Below are 11,837 nucleotides of genomic sequence, written 5' to 3' on the forward strand. Positions count from 1 at the left end.
GAGCCCACTCAAATCCCCGTAATCGTAAAACTGCGCGCCACACCCCCGAGGCATGGAAAAAATCATACAAAATTAAACAGGTCATAGGGCCTTCATAGAGTATGCGCCGTGATTATCATACCCGCACTATAATAAATTTCTACCCACGATTCCTGTGTGTTTTGTAGCGTAGGCTACACTGGCCGAGGTTGAGCAGTTTCGCGTGTGCCGTGAAGGGCCGTTCTGCGCAAGCGCGAGGGGCATTGGATTGGATTGGATTGGCTTGACTTGGCTTAGCTTGGATTGGATTAGATTTGGATTGGATTGGATTTGATTAAAGTGGATTGTGTTGAATTATGTTGCGTCATAGCCACGGCAGGGGTGTGCGCCTCAATAGAGAGTTTTAGTATAGCGTTTTAGCTGTAGCGTTAACATTTTGCGGGCCGCAATCGCGAACGGATAGCGCCTCGTTATGCTACGGTTAGCGTGCCCGCTAACGCTATGGGCGCGCTAAAGTGGTGCTTTCCGCTATACTAAAACTCCCTAATTGCGCAGTAGCTAAGTCTGACGCTGTGTCGGAGCCGCTTGATAGCCGCTTATCGTGGCTCGTGAAGAGCCGTGCTGAGCATGCGCGAGGAGCAGTGACTGGACAGGACTGGACTTTCAGTTAATAACCAGGAACAATGCTCAATCGCAAATTACAAACAAGCGTGTTTTGTTTCATGCACCCCTTGGACTACGACCCAGTCACACCTCACGTTGAGGCTCGGCACCGCAGCTTTGCTGGCCATCCCTCTTCACGGGGTGGAAGGGCTCTGAATTTTTTTGCTCAAACACGTGAGAGAGAGAGAGAGGAATTTTTATTGAAATGAAAAAACACAGAAAGGTCGGCCTGACGGTAGTATATCTGGCCAGCTATTCTGTGTGCGGGAAGGGAAAGTGGAGGAAAGAGTGTGGATAGAGGGCGAGAGAGATGAAGATGGCGGAGAAATAAATAAAGAGCTATGTATAGAAGATGCTTATACCGATACGGTGTATGTGTTAAAGTTAAGCCTGACGGGCCTCAACTATAATATCTCTGAGAGGCCGCTGCTGCGCAGAAATGTCAGCACAGCTTTAAATGCCTTGTGGGAACGCTTCGCGTCTGGCCAAGGTCCCAGCAGCACTTTTTCCGACACCACACGACAGTCCAAACGGGCCAATGTTCTCACTAATTGTTCTCGAGGATGCGCATAGCGTGGACAGTGGCAGAGAACATGCGAAATAGTCTCTGGTACATGGCATGTCTCACAGTCGGGGTCACTCGTAAAGCCAATGAGGTGCTTGTAGCGACGGGTAAAGGCTACGCCAAGCCGTAGTCGGTGAAACAGCGTGGCGTAGTTTCGCTGAATACCAGGAGGTAACCGAAACTTGCAGTCGGGGTCCAGGCGGTGTAGTCTTCTATGACGATTGTCAGGGTGGGACCAGTGACTCGCCGAGGCGTGGCGGAGAATGGTAAACAGAAGGGCGGTCGTGTCCGTCCTTGCGAAGGGCAGACGTACAACATCTGCATGTGCAGAAACCTTCTTTGCCTCCTGGTCAGCCCAGTCGTTACCAGCTAGCCCGCAATGGCCTGGTACCCACTGAATGGTGAGGACATGTCCTTGTTGCAGTGCCAATGAGCATAATTCGAGTACTTCCGCAACAAGGGCATAATAAGGTCCTTGCCTCATAACTCCGTTGAGGACCTGGAGTGCTGGCTTGGAATCACAAAACAGGGTCCAAGCTTGAGGTGATTCACGGGAGACTAAACGAATCAACATCAGTAGAAATAGCGGCTGTAGAAACTGCCTCAATCCGGTACAACTTTCTGTCGCGCCGATCGCTGGCGCTGCTGGCGCCATTGCCATTTCCGCATCAGCAATCCGCGGTCGCGGGGTTTTTGGGGGCAAGCTCTCTCCGCGTCCCTCTTTACTGCTGCTGAGGTGAGTTTCCCATTCATTTTCACTTAAAATAACCGCACATAATACCGCATATAATGCACAGAGGCCAAGCCTCTGAATGCTGAGGTGGTTCCGGAACGTTATATTGCGCTGTAACCCGGTTGAGCCTTACAATGTTTTCATTTTGTTTGTTTACAAGACCACGTTTAGCACCTTTTCAGATAGAGGAATAAACTCTACAGTGTGTTGCGACGGTAACTGGAGCACTTTAAAATTTTTGCCTGGGTGAACCGCCGCTCTGTTCGCGCTCAAACTTTACACGAAGGTCGCATTTTGTGGTCTATTTTGTTTGACACCGGGAACAGCGATGGTACTTACCTGTTTATTCTGGTAATAAATAAAAACGATTTTCGCCTATGGGGAAATGGCGGCTGATTTGGACGAGCGAGCCCGAAAACCCGGTTTTCTGATCGCCTGCTAGCTCAAGGTGCATTTTCTGATCGTCTGCTGCGCCACTTGGCTCCGTACGTGAATCCCGAACGTGCGTTTCACTCTGCAGGTGGTCCCGTCGTTCCAACATCAATTTGCGCTGCCTCGCACAAATCAGCCGCCATTTTTTCATAGGCGAAAGTCGTTTTTATTTATTTTCAGAATACACAGGTAAGTACCATCGGTGTTCCCGGCATCAAACAAAATATACCACAAATGCGACCTTCATGGCAAGTTTCAGCGCGAACAGAGCAGCGGTTCGTTCAGGAAAAAATTTTAAAGTGTTCCATTTATCTTCGCAACACCCTATTACACCATGAAACTCAAGAGGAGAGCTTAGTTTACCGTTTACCTCACTGACAGGCCTAAAGTGTTTGAAGTCCGCTTGGTTTTTGTTCTTGCCGTGTCTTAGATTCACGTCTACTGGCGTTTCTTGGTGTCACGTTTAGCCCGTTCTACATGGCGCAAATGTCGCCGTGCATTCGCGGCTGCGGCGCCGCTCGTGCGGCAAAACGGACTATTTTCCTATTGTCAGTGCTGCGACAAATTGCGAACGCTAAAAGGCATTCACGGTAGAAGTTTGGCTGTTCCAAACATTTGGCAACTTGCCAAAGCAACCAGAACAGACCGTTCTGTCGCACGAACGGCGCTGCAGTTGTGAATTCGCTGGCGAAATTCACACCATGTAGAAGGGACGTTTGTCGCCAACTATTTGTTAATTTGCTTGTATAACTCATCCGAGCAAGTCTACTGCGCTTAGTGAGAGGTTTTTACTTGTGCGGGCGGTCTGTCGTTAGCTACTGAATATTTATTTGCATGTTGTCCTCGTAAAGCTATAGTTATCCGTCACTGAACTGATTTAAACTACTGAGAACATGACGTTCGTCAAACTGTTCACACAAACTACATGATGCCCGCTTTTTTTTTTACTACTTCTCTTCTCTTTCTTCTGCCCTGTTATCTATAGGGCCTTTTCGAATCTCCCCTACCCATTTCCCCGCCGAGTAGCATGTCGGTGTTACGATTCCGGCAAAACTCTCGGCTTTCTCCTCTAATAAAGAGCTTTCTCTCTCTCTCCAACCGAATGGCACAGAATCGCGATGTCACTTGCATGCTCTTTGCGAATTTGACATGCATGGTTCGCTCAGGAAGCCGTACCGCGCTCCTCCAACTGAACATCAGCCGTGCCCTTTAAACCTCCACATAAGGCCGTCACTAACACTTTTCTAGCTAGGCTGCGGAGTATACATTGTGGGCTAGACGGGCCTAAGCGGGCCGTGTGGGAGACAGGGTGTTTCCCCACGCCCGGAAATGACCCATCCAAAATGCCCCAGAGAAGTTCGCGGCGTCCACGAGGGAGACGCCGCCACGGGTTCGACTCACCGACAAAGGCGACGAGCAGACTCCAAAGGGCCAGGACGAACCAGGGGGTTTATTGGCCGAGTGGTACAGCGCATAATGAACGCCAAGACAGGGTTAAGAACTACGCTGTACCGACGCGCGTCTCAAGGCCCCGCCTGAACGGGCCGAGGTTGCACGTGGGCCGCTCGCAAGGTAGGGATAGGCCTACTTTGCGCGTCCGAGCAGGGCTAAAAGCAGGCCCCGACCGAACGGCGCGACGGGGAGGAGAGAGGACGAGCAGCGTCCCGGTTATCCTGCTCCGATCTCCTCCATCCCCTATCCGTGGGGCAAGAGAGCCAAGAGAGAGAGGGTTGTTGTTTGTGCTTATTCAACGCCACCTAGAGGAAATTCTAGGTGGCGTTGGGTTATTAATTAGAGAGGAAAGGGAATGAGGGAAAAACCTGGTAACTGTCTCTCAGAGAGGACACCTTAACTGGGTTTATGGTTAGGTGAGGGGGGGCGGAGAAAGAGTGGAGGGAGTTGGTGGAGGGTGGGATGTTCAGGTGGGGTGGAAAGAGGTATACAGTTGGAGGGTAGGTATAGGGTTTAGTTAGAGGAGTTCAGAGAGACCGGAGGCTTCGACGAATTTTTCCATGAGGGATGCTACTTTGAGGCGGGTGGAGAGCGACCCAGTCTGCAGTTGCCGGAACGTCACCGCCACGCTTCGGGTCCGGCCCGGGTGAGGTGGGGGCATAGTCCTGCGACCTAGGGGCAGTTGCCGGAACGTCACCGCCTCGCTACACTAGGGCGCAGGACTATGCCCCCGCCTCACCCGGGCCGGACCCGGAGCGAGGCGGTGACGTTCCGGCAACTGCAGACTCGGTCGCTACCCACGCCGGTGCTCATGAAACACATGTGCTCTAGCGTACATGTGAGTGACTTGTGTCGCGTGTGTGAATCGGAAAGGGCTACTGCGGCCCACATTTTGTGGGACTGGGAACAGAATCCGAGGGAGGCACGGACAGTGACGACGATCCCGCCGTGGCTTGCGGCCGCTGCGGGGAGCGACCAACGGGAATAACAGACACGGGCCGTCCAGTGGATTTCGGCTGCCCTCGAAAAGCAGCGCCCGGGCGAAAGTGCCAGGTGCTCGCTACCACCCCAGCACAGGGGAAGGCAAGGGTGCCAGAAGGCGGGAGTAGCGAGGGCTGATCGCCGAGTAAAGGGCACCACGCCGAGATAATGTGTGGCCGCATCACGATGACCCTCCCCTCGTGGGGCTAGGATAGTTGTCCGTCGGATGATCAAATAAAGTCTTTTCACTCACTCACTCACTCACTCACTCACTCACTCACTCCGGTCCATTTGGGAAGAGGGCGTCTTGAAGTGTGGAGTGTGGTACTCTGAGTCTTTTCAGTGTGTTGATGACAGAGGTGCGAGGGGCGTCAAGGTGAGGGCACTCGCAGAAAAGGTGCTGAGTTGTCTCATTTGCGCCATGGCATAGGTGGCACGAGGGGGAACCTGTCTTTCGTAGCCGATGTCTGCGTTCGGCGGTCCAGGAGTAGCCTGTTCTGAGGCGGAGGTGGGGAGAGCGGTCTTTTCGTGAGAGGCTGTGGGCTGGCATGGGGCGCGGAAGACTTGCGTTAGAGATTCGGGTATCGGGGTGGGATGCACTGAGGTGTCGTTTGATAATTAATGTTGCGGGCCTCGTCGATGGGGAAGACGTCGAAGGACTGTTGGTGAGAGTTGTGGGCAGCACGGGCCACATCGTCCGCATTCTCATTTCCTTGGAGACCTATATGGCCTGGGATTCATTGGAAGTGGACCTTGCACCCTTCTTCTTCAAGTTGGTGAATCTTTCCAATTAGGCTGTGGATGCATGGGGGAGCACGGTTGGGGTTGAGGATCTTTTGTAATGCAGCCTTGGAGTCAGAGAAGATGGCTATGGTGTCAAGTGGGATGTGGTATTTTGCCATGTTACATGCCAGATGTAGGGCTGCGATTTCTGCTGTCGTGGAGCTGACAGTAAAGTTGAGATGGCAGGTACGATTGTCATCTAGGGCTTGGACAATACAAGCAGCTGCACCTGTTCCCAGCAAACCACGAAAGTCCATAGGATATCCACAAATGGTCGCAATATCCAATGTCATTTCAGGACATTCATGTGATGTCCATACAATGTTTCACCCAAGATCATCTGCTTGAGGACATCCATGCGATATCACTGCAGGTGTGTTATTATAACATCATTACGTGATATTGCTAGGATGTCCACAAATTTACATTTTTCCTTACACTGAGAATTCGCATTCATAGCGCGGTGTACATATAGGGCCCCAGCCACACAAAGTGTGTCTTAGTTCAAATCTCCCCTCATCCCCGTCTTTCCAGCTTCAAAATATTTTCTGGCCTGTTTCTAACTCATATTTTTAATGAAGAGCGGGTAGTTATTTGATTTGGAATTTGAGCGAAATCTGGTTTGCCTTTCTGTTTGATTTGGGAATTGGATTCTATATTTTAGGCTGTTTGATTTATGTGGATGAAGAACAAGCGGGACTGTTGATTTTCTCATACAGTTGTAGGCGAGCACTGGTATGGAGCCTGCAGTACGGAGCCAGTTACGGAGCCTGCTGAGTAGGCAGGACTCTTGTCACCCAAATTTGATGCTTGTGATGCGGGCGGGTGCATTGCATGATGCAACCCACGCGTCTGGGTATTGCTTGTTTGGTTCTTGCGCGATGGAGTGGCGGGCCTCGTCCAGTCTTGTAACGTCGGGGGAGATGAGGGTGACCGCCGAGTAATTTTGCAGCGTTTTACTGCATCGTGAATAGCCTCGTGGGGTAAGCAGTCGAAGGCTTTGCGAATGTTCAAAAGGACGACAAAGGCCACGGTTTTTGGTAGCCTTCGCGTTTTCTAGTGCAGAGACAAGGTCGGCAATTGAATCCATGGCACTGCACTGGCGGGGAAAAGCCGTCTGCTGCTCAGGGTTCAAGTTGCAGATTCGCTCATACTTGTAATTCGAGGCGTGCGAGCGCCATGGATTCGAGAATTTTGGAGGCAGCGCTCGTGAGTGAAATAGGACGAAAAGAGGAGAAAAGTTTGCGAGATTTGTTCTTTTTTAGGATGGGAGGGACAAGTTGGAGGCCAAATTGAGCAGGGAGGGTGCCGGAAGACAAGTGTAAGTTGCAAAATCAAAAAGACGCGAGCGCTGCCTCTCGGCTACGGGTGCACTTTTACTGTTTGCATTTTGAATGGCCCGCACGAGCTCGGCCGCCATGAAAGGAGCTTCAAAAGCCGTGCTCAGGGCGAAGGAGGGAGCCGGCGCGCACGGGGCGTCAGATTCTTCGTTTTGGGCTGCGGCAGGGTTTGCGCGAGAAGAGAAAGCTCGGCCGCGTTTTTTCGACTTGCGATGGAGCGGGCGAAGAGCGAAGGGGGGGGGGGGGGGGGGGGGGGTTGTAGGTCGGGGCACCGCTGGATGAGAGGCGCACTCGCTCTCATCCAGCGGCCGTGGTCGGGGTCGCGGAGATGGCGCGAAGCAAGTGCTGTGCATTCGCCCCCACCCCCAAGAGCGTGCATACTTCCTCCCAACTTTCTCCGTACTTGCTTGGCGTATCGACTGACAAAAGCGGCGGCGGCGACGTTGGAGGAGGAGGAAACCATCCTCGCTCTCTCCGACAGGGAGCTGAGTTCCCGTGGTTCCCGCGCTTTTCAGTCGCTCACTCGCTCTTTGCTCTCCTGTTGTGACCACAACTGTCTCGCACTGAACTGCTCGAAGGAAGAGACGGGAAATCCACAGTTCGTGTTCGGTTCCTGTCTTCGGCTGCACTACACGGTTCTCAGATCACCGATCGGCTTCACTTCAAGGACCCGGCCGTATACTACTTCAATAATTACCATCAATCTCTGTTCAAGGTATTTCTTCTTTGCGATTGTGATGCTACTCGCGCCTCTAAATTACTGCTTGGTATTTTCTTCCAGCTTTCCTTCTGAGACTGCCAGTGAATACATCACAAAAACTTCATCCCAGCCCCTTGATCAACGTCTCAAGTAGCAGGTGAGAAACTCTCATAATGTTAGCAATAAGCTGACGCTAACCAAGATATACGACATTTTCTTGCAGGACAAGTAGCGTTTCATCCAGATTCTGCCATTCTAAGGAGGGTACCTACCATTTCGTTCCCTTTCCCTTTATTCAAATGCATATATTCTACTGCCGCTGCTGCGAAGTTTGCCGCCGCTCTTTCTACTGAAGAAACTGGATCAAACACAAGATTTCAACTGGTGGCTCAACTTCTCAGAAACAAATTTACAGAACACGTGAGCATGAATCCAAGCACGTGCCTTCTTTTGCGTAATATTTTAGCATGCGATATACTTTTTAGAGACCAAATTTGCCTTTGCTTTTCCGGCCTGTTTCTTAGGTATTCTGCCAGCTCCTATTTTCTCTGGTGTTCTGTTTAACTTCATGATAACTTTAAGTTAAAATCTTTTGAGGGTTTATTACATTTAAAATTTATGCTTTGCTTATGTTTTCACGGCTTCAAGTTGAATCACATTGTTTATTTGGCACTGTTTTTATTCGAAAGCTGAAATCTCTGCTGTGTTTTTTTTTGTCTTATTTTAGCTGTACAGTTAAGAAACGATTCATATGTGCACGCCTGTTGATGGTGTATTTGTATGTAAAGTATTTAACCCGCCCGGTTGATTGCAATTTTCGTTTAACCTGTCACTCTTTCAATAGGCAGAATGGTGTAAGCAGCTGTGTCAATAATAGCTATTTAACAAAAATTAAGTGTTTAACTGGTGCTATTTTCATTTTTTTTAATGTTTTCCAGGTCTTGGACTTCCAGCAAGGTTCATCTGGTGGATATTGAAATGATTGTGAAATAAATACCATTTTTCTTTGCAATAAAAATTGGAGATGGTTTCATGTCACTAATAATAATATATAAATAGTTATATAATAATAGTATAAGGTCCTGAGAATGCCTCAACATGGCATCAAATGGACATTACATGACGTCGTCCGGATATCTGTGAAATGTCCACAGAAAGTTTCCATGAATTTTAAGGACATCCTGTGGATATCCAGACGAAAGTATTTGTGGATGTCTATTCCGAGGCAATAGGGACATCGCCTGAATATCCCTTGGACATAACGTGGGCGTTCATGAATATCCTCTGCACATTGAATATCAGGGAAGTTACATTCAATGGACATCCACAAGATGTTTTGTGGTTTGCTGGGTTCCGGTGCTTTGGAGTATGGATCCATCCGTGTAAAGGTGTGTGCTGTTAGCGAAGGTTTCTTCTATACGCGGCGTTGCCTCTTGATACAGGGTGCATGTGGGGGTGGTACGTTTTGACGTGATGCCTGGTAAGGTGGTGCTGATGCGCAGTGGGGGTCTTTTATGAGGGGGGAGGCCAGGTTTTGAGGTTGAATGGTGTTTATGTGCGGAGGGGAAGATTTCTTGGTATAATCAGAGTCCTTCAATGCTTTACTGGTCACGAAACTTCGGCTCTCGGTTCATATAGGGACCGCGCGCGCCGCTACAGGCGCCACCTCCGCACGAAGGTCATCCAGCCGCCGCGCGTGCGGCGTATTGGCCAGCTCTTGGCGTGCAAACGCTCGCTGCTTTTGGTGTCTGCGCCCTGATTAACTGCGTTTTTTTTTCGTAGTAGTTAGCGATGAATAGTCCGGTTATTGTATTAATCACCTGCCTTCAATGGGGTTTTATTTTTCGAAGTAAGTTATCGTAAACTTCGGCCGTGAACGGCAACGGCTTCTGTGTGCTCTGGCACAAGCGCTGCGCCGTCGTGTTTACGGATTTTAAATCTATATTGCTTCTTTTCTTAAAGCAAAGTTGTAAATACCACACATACGGTAGCTGTGTAGTCACGGGCTGCTGCGGGCCTATCGATAATACAATAAAAAAACTGAAAGAAACCAAGTACGCGTCGTTCAGACTACGCTTAATGAATCCGTTGATTGCTCTGGAATGCACAGAACGCTAAAAGAGATAGCCCAATAGTATTGTCGTTTCGATGAGTGTGTACATACTTGAAAACATCTAAAAACGCTGCAGAAACGCGAAGGATCAAAACACGAAGAAATACAGGGTGTTTCAGCGAACACTTTCAAAAATTCCTAAAAATAGGCTCTTCGAGAAAAAAAGAAACCCTCTTCAGAAGGAGATTGCTAGCTGCGGCGGACGCCAGATAGTATCAAGGATGTGCACATTAGTTAGGTGGGTAATTAAACTCTACTAATGAACTTCTTAATTAGTGGAGTTTGGTGGTTGTTGTCAATGGTGATTTTGTGGCTCCAGAGAAGGCGATTTCATATCAGTTTTTAAAACAACGAAAAAGTCGGTGTTTAAAGCCCTGTAGCGTGAGGAAACCTGCCGTTGTTTTCCGCTCAAAAACGAAACTCGGCGCTGAAGGAGCGCTAAAAGTCTTGAGCGAACGCAACGTCGGCTGGTGACGTGTTTCAATGAATGTGGCGGCGAATTCGAAATGTAAGTGCAATTTTCCCTAGCTAGGAAGCCTCAGCAAGCAGCCACAGCCGCGAAAGCCCTCCTCGCCCAGCAAACAAACCTTTCCTTTGTCTGATGCGCTTTCTAACACGCAGCGATTATAAACGAACAGCAAATAAACCTAACGAAAAAAAAAAAAAGGAACGGATGGTGACGTTTCACATCTTGCACGTCTGGTAGCCGCGTCAGATGTGGTTGAGACAATAAAAAAAGAAAAGCAAAATTGTCGCCAACGCCCACTAGGACTCCCGAAACGGGCGACCGTGTTGTGGGCAATGGCTAGCCTCTTTCTTGCGCCTACCAACGAAACAAAAGATAACGCTAGCCCTGGTATAAGGTGAGCGTTGATCATTGAAAAAATACAAGAGGCGATGGAGTTGATATCAGCTGATTCCCTAGCGTGGGGAATCACCAGAGCCTTTTTGAATTGGGCGACACAGTCACTGCAATACGTCATCAGCGGATGTTGCGTTTGCACTAGACTTCTGGCGCACCATGTGCGCTGCGTTTCGGTTTCATGGGGGAGAAAAACTTGATTTTTGCGGGCTGCAGGGCTCTACAGAGTGCATTTTTCTTTGCTTTAAAAACTGGTCCGTTATCGTCGTCTCCGTGGCTACAAACTCGCCACTGGCAATAACCGCTAAACTTCGCTAATTAAAAAGTTCATTACAGAGTTTTAGCTAATTAACTATGCAATTCGCAGGTTTCTCATAACTGCTGACGTCTGCCGAACCTGATAGCTTGTTCCTTAAGAGAATTCCTATTTTTCTTGAAAAGCCTACCTTCAGGAATTTTTGAAAGTGTTCACTGAAACACCCTGTATATGTTGTACCGTGTGTCCTTCCGCTTGCACGCTTCGCAATCCTTGCAAAAACAGAAAGCGAAAAAAGAACAATGAAAATGATTTTATCACACGCAACCAGAAATTTCAATGTTACGAAGGGAAACAAAAGAGCGTCGTCCAGCGTACAAAAATTTATTTTTTCGCGCTGTGATGTGCAGCACACGGAGGAAATAGAATATTGCCACGTAGCCAAGAACGACGCAAAGCTTTTCTGAACGCAGCGAACTAGCGATCTCCTGCACTACAAAAGACTAGAATGAAACACAAACGTCGAAGAAGCAGTCCGCCCCTATCTCTCACTTGTATATAGTCTTAATAAATGTTTTTCACCACCACCACCGCAGTGTGACGTGAACAGATAAATGTCGATAAAGTGAGTTGCGCGGCGTTTGCTATGCATGCGTTACTCTTGGAACGTTATTAATTTCAGATCCATGGAAATGGGATCGAGTACATTGTCGGAGAAACAAAAAATCAAGTTAGCTACAAGGTGGCACCCTTTATATATCAAACAATATTGCCCGACGGGACGTACGACAAAAAGAGCAAACGGGCGCTCTGGTTGAAACTGCAGATAAGAAACCGGAATCGGCCACGCGCGGTTACAAAACAAACAAAACGAATCCTAAGGGATAATTCGCGGAAATATGAAAAGTAAAACCACAAGGACGTCCCAAAGCTTTTTTACACGCGAGTATGAGCGCAATGTAATACAAGTTTGTAAAC

The 11,837-nt window shown here is 48.9% G+C and overlaps 1 long non-coding RNA gene across 1 annotated transcript; it reads left to right on the forward strand.

Moving 5' to 3' along the window:
* The first annotated feature begins 7,309 nt into the window (after positions 1-7,309).
* On the forward strand, positions 7,310-8,261 carry LOC144137602 (uncharacterized). The gene is made up of 3 exons (XR_013315694.1): positions 7,310-7,643; positions 7,710-7,785; positions 7,852-8,261. It is a non-coding gene; the product is annotated as an uncharacterized LOC144137602 (long non-coding RNA).
* Positions 8,262-11,837: the final 3,576 nt, after the last annotated feature.

The sequence above is a fragment of the Haemaphysalis longicornis genome, unplaced genomic scaffold (genome assembly GCF_048455015.1).
Source record: "Haemaphysalis longicornis isolate Haplotype H1 unplaced genomic scaffold, Haemaphysalis longicornis Haplotype H1 scaffold_41, whole genome shotgun sequence".
NCBI lineage: Eukaryota > Metazoa > Arthropoda > Arachnida > Ixodida > Ixodidae > Haemaphysalis > Haemaphysalis longicornis.